Here is a 5,684-nt window from a genome sequence, read left to right as displayed (position 1 = left end):
ACCCTTTTTCCACTTTGGCCAAACCAACAGAAGCTCTGATTTTCTCCTCAAACTCCCTTTGCATGAGGTTGCAGCATTCAAGAGTGAAGATGAATTTACTGTGATTGAGAGCAATGCAGTTCCTTTTTCCTGAGCAATGGGGAGCTGCAGGCAGAGGTAGCAGTTTGGCTGTGCAGTGAGTGAGCTCTGGTTATAGTGACATCATTTCTCCAGCCAGCACCTGGTTGTCCTCGCCTTGAGCATCTTGCATGATGTACAGTATACTGAAGTTTCAGAGAAAGGGTTGAAGTGAATCCTGAAGCTGCTGGTCACTCAGATAAGTTTAGGACTTTCCCGATGCACAGGCAAGTAACCCTAGTTGACACCATGATTCTCTGCATCCTGGTGTGGCTCCATGACAGGTCGGGTCCTTCTTTTCTCCTGGCCTTCCATACAGTGCCACATGCTATTTCCTCATGTGCATTAAGCAGCCCTATGTCAGGGATTCCTTGAAAGGAATCTGTGGTTTGATGGCAGGAACCTTGCAGAGAGCCAACCTACAATGAATACCCCATGGAAAGAGAATGTTCAAAGGAAAATATGCAGAATCCCCAGACTGAGTGAAAAGAGGAAATTTGTTCACATTACCAGCCCCTGAGGGGATGGAGAAATGTGAGATACACTGGCTACTCAGCCCAAGGTACTTCCCAAGTGTAACTGTGTTGGATGAGTTTAAGTGCAAGGTCTTCCAGTAGCTGGCTAAGGAGGCCTCAGAGTTGCAGGAGTCTGGATGCTGAACCTCCCAGGACTCTGTACAGCACTCCCTGGACAGTCTGTGGTGACTGAGACATACAGGAGGCCCCTGCCCACCACATGTCCTGTGGACGACCCCAGAGAAGCAGAACCCTGCCCTCCTTCATGTCCCCCTTTTCCTTCTAAGATCCCTGAAACCTTCACATTGTGCAATGGAGAGAAAACACACATTTGTCTTTAGACACTTGGCTTATCACATATAGTATTACATCCAGTTTCACCTATTTTATAAAAAATGAAAAAAAATGACATTCTCAAGGCTAGGTGCTAGTCTTGTATACACTTGACATGTTTTTATTTATAGATTTGTGTATTTCAAACTCACCTTATACACATGAGCAAACTGATCTTGATCATGAACATCATGAGCTTTTAAATGTGTTGTTGAACTAGTGTGAAGTATCAAGTACTCTGCTGAGGTTTGTCACCTCTATTATATTAGAATATTGGCATAGTAATTGGGTGTTCTTAGGTTAAATCCTATGCTTCTGTCTGCACCCATTTGAAGGTCAGGGGACAAATTGTTGGGTCACTTCTTCCCTTCCACCATGTGGGATCCAGAAATAAAACCTGGGGTATCATGTCTGGTTGTGAACAACCCTGCCTACTGAAGCAGCTTCTTGCTTTTTCTGGTTTTGCTTTCAGGGTAACCTTGGCTCTGTGGAACACATTGGGAAGTTTCTAGTGTATATTATGGAATCATTTTAGGACCATTGGTGTTCTTTAAAAGTCTGGGAGATTTCATCCAAGAATATTTCTGGTCTTGGACATTTGTTGATTTGTTTTTGGTTACTAATCATCAACTTCTTTGTCCACTATTGATCTATATTCAGGCATTTTGTGTGCATTTGGAAATTTGCCTCATTCTCTTCGGTGTAGGTGGCAACAGCATTTGGTAGTATCCTGCAGGATGTAATACCTTGTGTGTGTGTGTGTGTGTGTGTGTGTGTGTGTGTGTGTGTGTATTGGTCCTTATATCTATTGGATCATTTTGGACTGGTAGGAAGGGGATGCATTTCAGATATAACTTTGAGCGGTGGCAAGATGCAGTATGTTCACATATGTGCTTGTGCCATCAATACTGTCACAGTCATATCTACTCATTAAGGAGAAGCAAACTTGCTGTTAGACACATAGAATACAAGGAAGATGGTAGAGCTGCTAACATCTTTTGGATAATCTCCTAGAGACTTACAGTTGCAATGAATGAATGCTGAGTTGGGTGCACTTCTGACCCTCCTGTTAAGGTGAACAGTTCTGTGACCAGGTGGAGGAAGCCACAGTTCAAGGCGTTTTCACAAACCAATCAATCTTCCACAATTTCTCATGAATGCTCAGATTTCTGAGGAGTCATTTTCCACCTCTCTTTCCCTTGGCCCATATGAGTAATGGATTTTTCTGGCCCAGAATTGATTTACAACATAGGTTACAGGATGCTGTTGATACTGGTGAGTGTTACTCAGTACTAAGTGCAGTATTTTATATTTTCTAATAGAGTCTCTTTCCTGTGTCTCTCAGATGATGGAGAAACTCCCAAACTCTGTGTTGAACCATGGGGATCAGGGAGTATCCTGACAAGGACTGAGAGTTTCAAGAAGAGCCAGGCTCAAGCTTCAAGGGGACATACGCCTGACCACCCACCAGCCAACAATGCAACTCTGGATACAAGTGCCTGTGCCCTTCCTCCAGTTGCTGGATCTATGCTCCATCAGCTTTCAGGAGCTCCAGCTATGAAGTCCTGGTCAAGCCAGTCAAGAATGGTTCAATGATCCCAGATCCTGACTTTTGTTTGCAACAGGTACTGGAACTTGGACCACCACCAACAGGTGAAATAGAAAATGGGAAATGGGATCCTTTCGCCCCCCCCCCTCCTTTGCACATTTATTAGGCTTAAATGTTAGGTCCTCTTTTCACCAGGAGTTGCTGCCACATCTTATTGAAAAAGATGTAAATGTGTTTCAGCTGGACCTTTAGAAGTGCACATACCTTTGCAAATTCCCTGCAGGTGATGTCCCTTATGCAGAATAAATGTAGGGAGGAGCCTGTTCTGTGGGCTACACTGATTATCTAAATCCAAAGGCTCTCATGGCAGTGACTCAAAGACACACTAAGTAGAGATGAGCCAAAAGACAGGAGAACTGTTTATTATCTGAAGAGGATGAGGAGACCATTGCCATCCTATTTGGAAGGCCACCTCCTGATCCAACATGTGGGTACTTCACTCCATGAGCCTGTGGGATGATTACTGAACATGCGTCATTGAGGAAGAGTCATCCGTCCTTAGCATGATCAGTACAGGAGTTCACTAAACTAAGCATGCTTAAGGAGTATTTTACTGCACTCCTGAGCATGCTAAATTTGTGTTCATGCAGCACCTACCTTAAAAATTGAACTGACAGACAGAAGAGGGGACATTAGCTTTCAGCAGATTCCAGAAGGTGCCTTCCTCACAGTGTGGCTAAGAATACCACAGAGTGCAGCTAAGAAAGCCACAGTGGACACAGATTTGTAGCCCGCCTTTGTGCACAGGGCACACATGGAACTGTTTTAGGTTTGAAGTTGTTTCTTGTAGACTTCATGTTCAAGTACTGCTGGGAAGCTATTTGTGTAATTCAGTGTAAGCAGGAGTCACTTATGAAAACAATGTAGGATAACAATTGTGTTTCCTTTTGGCCTTTCTGACTGATCTCCTTCCTATAAGCCAGTATTTCTCAACTGTCCTAACTCTGCAACCAATTAATCCAATTCCTCATATTGTGGTGACCCCCCAACCATAAAAAATATTTGCTGTCACTTCCAAACTGTAATTTTCTACTGTTATGATTCATAATGTAAATATGTAATATGAAGAATATCTGATATACATTCTACAAAGATGTTGTGGTCCACAGGTTGAGAATCACCACTCTAAGCAACTCTTGCAGGTATATCAACTTGTCCTTGATACCTGAGAGGTCCTTGTGTCCAAGGGTGGTGCACATTTCCCTGCCATAAGTCTCTGTCCTCTGTGAAGGCCCGTCTACATTGCTGAAATGTGATGGGACAGGTTTATTCCCATGTCCACCTCCTCCTTTCCCCTGAGGCTGTATACATGTGGTGGACTTTCATTTTGTAAGACACACTGTTCTTGTGTTAGACAGGAGGCTAGTTCCTGGGCAGAGTGACAGACAAGGCCCACAAATAGAAGCTAAAAGGTAATAGTTGCACCTGCACAGTTCCTGCAGATAGGATGTAAGTTAATGGTATCTGTCTACTGATGAACAAGATCAAGGTAGAGCTGCAGTACAGTGTTAGATTCCAAGACCATCAGCTTGTGTCCAAACAGGATGCCAAGATTTTGGTGGGCTGTGAAAAAGAACTATAGAATCAATAGGTTGCATTTGTTGATGGACTGTGAAAAACTCAGTTCCCTTCAGGTACCTTTTGGTTATGCTTTCGTCTAATAAACTTGACCACTCTGGGTGAATTTAGACCATTGTGTATATTCTTGTGATGTATGTATAATATTTTGCATATATATAATATATTCTTGTAATGTGTATATTAAATGTATGATACATGATATGTTATATATTTATAATATATTAATATAAAAGATGATATTTATTATACATGTCATAAAAACATTACAGGTGGCATAATTATATATAAACATTTAGACTTAATTCATGGTAAAATGGGCTTGTATGGAAGGACACATCTGCACTTCATGTGCCTACGCTACAGGAAGCTCAGAAAAACTTTACATGGTATGAGTCCATTCTGCTAGGCCCACTTGTTTTTGAAGGGTGTATTTGATTTTCCTTGCTATCTCCCTAATTTTGGGTGTTTGACCTTAAACTGAGTCTTATCTGGGTTCCTCTCTTTCAGGAGCACAAGAATCCAACCAGCTGCAGGGTGGAGAGCAGAGACAACTGGAGACTTCCCCATAAAACTTGTACATTCCTTCTTCAGGCTTCCAATGCCTAATCTGTGATTCTAGACACAGGACAGGAGGAGACTGAGAGGTGAATGCTGGCCAGGCCTGGGTGTTCTGCTGGGGCAGTGACCTGCAAATGATGTTCTGTTGACTAAGTTGTAAGCTGGTAATTGGTGAAATCTAAGAGGCTCTTTGAAATGTACAGTGTGTGAATCTGTAGCATGCTGGGCACAAAATCTTAACAGTAATGTTATTTTCTATAACCTCTAAGACTGTTTAATAATTCCAGTTATTTACTCATGTTTTCTTTAGTTTTGTTTGATGAGGTGGCTGGAATTATCATCATATAGATTCACACCGTCTATGAATGAAAATTCTACTGGCAGTGCCACTGAGGCGAGCAACTTATCCTCCCTCCTTCACTTCCACCCTGTCCCTCCCTCCCTCCCTCCCTCCCTCCCTCCCTCCCTCCCTCCCTCCCTCCCTCCCCTCATCATTCTCAGCCACCCTCTCTCCTTCCCTCCTTCCCTCCCTTTATTCTTTCCTTTCTTCTTGGCTTCCTTCTCTCATACACACTCCTACTTCTTCCATTCCTCTGTGACTGCAACACCTCCCTTTCCTTCACTGGAAATTACATTCCTAACCATCTCTCTCTATTTTGGCATGGTAGCAACGCCAACACTCCCAAAACTAAGGATACTATGGCTGGAGATTGTGACATTAGTAGCCAAAGTGGGCTGCTTTAAAAACAAAACAACAAAACAAAACAACAAACAAACAAACTCCTACTCAAAACCATGTTCTTTTCAAGTTTATCAGCCTTTCCCACTAAAGCACATGGTCATGACGGTTCACTGATGGGGTTAGCTTTACACTTTTCTTTGTAACATTTTGTTTCATCCTACAGCTCATATTTATTTCTCAATGGTTTCCTTTTGTTCTCTATAGATATTTGTGTGTGTGGTTTTATTTT

The 5,684-nt window shown here is 42.5% G+C and overlaps 1 long non-coding RNA gene and 1 pseudogene across 1 annotated transcript in view; both read left to right on the top strand.

The window, feature by feature from the left end:
* Gm19009 (predicted gene, 19009) overlaps positions 1-722 on the top strand; it is an 811-nt pseudogene extending 89 nt beyond the window's left edge.
* Gm40947 overlaps positions 1-5,145 on the top strand; it is a 23,342-nt gene extending 18,197 nt beyond the window's left edge. Inside the window, exons 3-4 of the long non-coding RNA XR_873393.2 lie at positions 2,311-2,618; positions 4,663-5,145. This is a non-coding gene — a long non-coding RNA (predicted gene, 40947). The remainder of the gene's footprint in view (positions 1-2,310; positions 2,619-4,662) is intronic.
* The last annotated feature ends 539 nt before the right edge of the window (positions 5,146-5,684 follow it).

Source organism: Mus musculus, chromosome 13, assembly GCF_000001635.26.
Source record: "Mus musculus strain C57BL/6J chromosome 13, GRCm38.p6 C57BL/6J".
Taxonomy (NCBI): Eukaryota; Metazoa; Chordata; class Mammalia; order Rodentia; family Muridae; genus Mus; species Mus musculus.
This window is presented reverse-complemented; position numbering and strand designations above follow the sequence as displayed.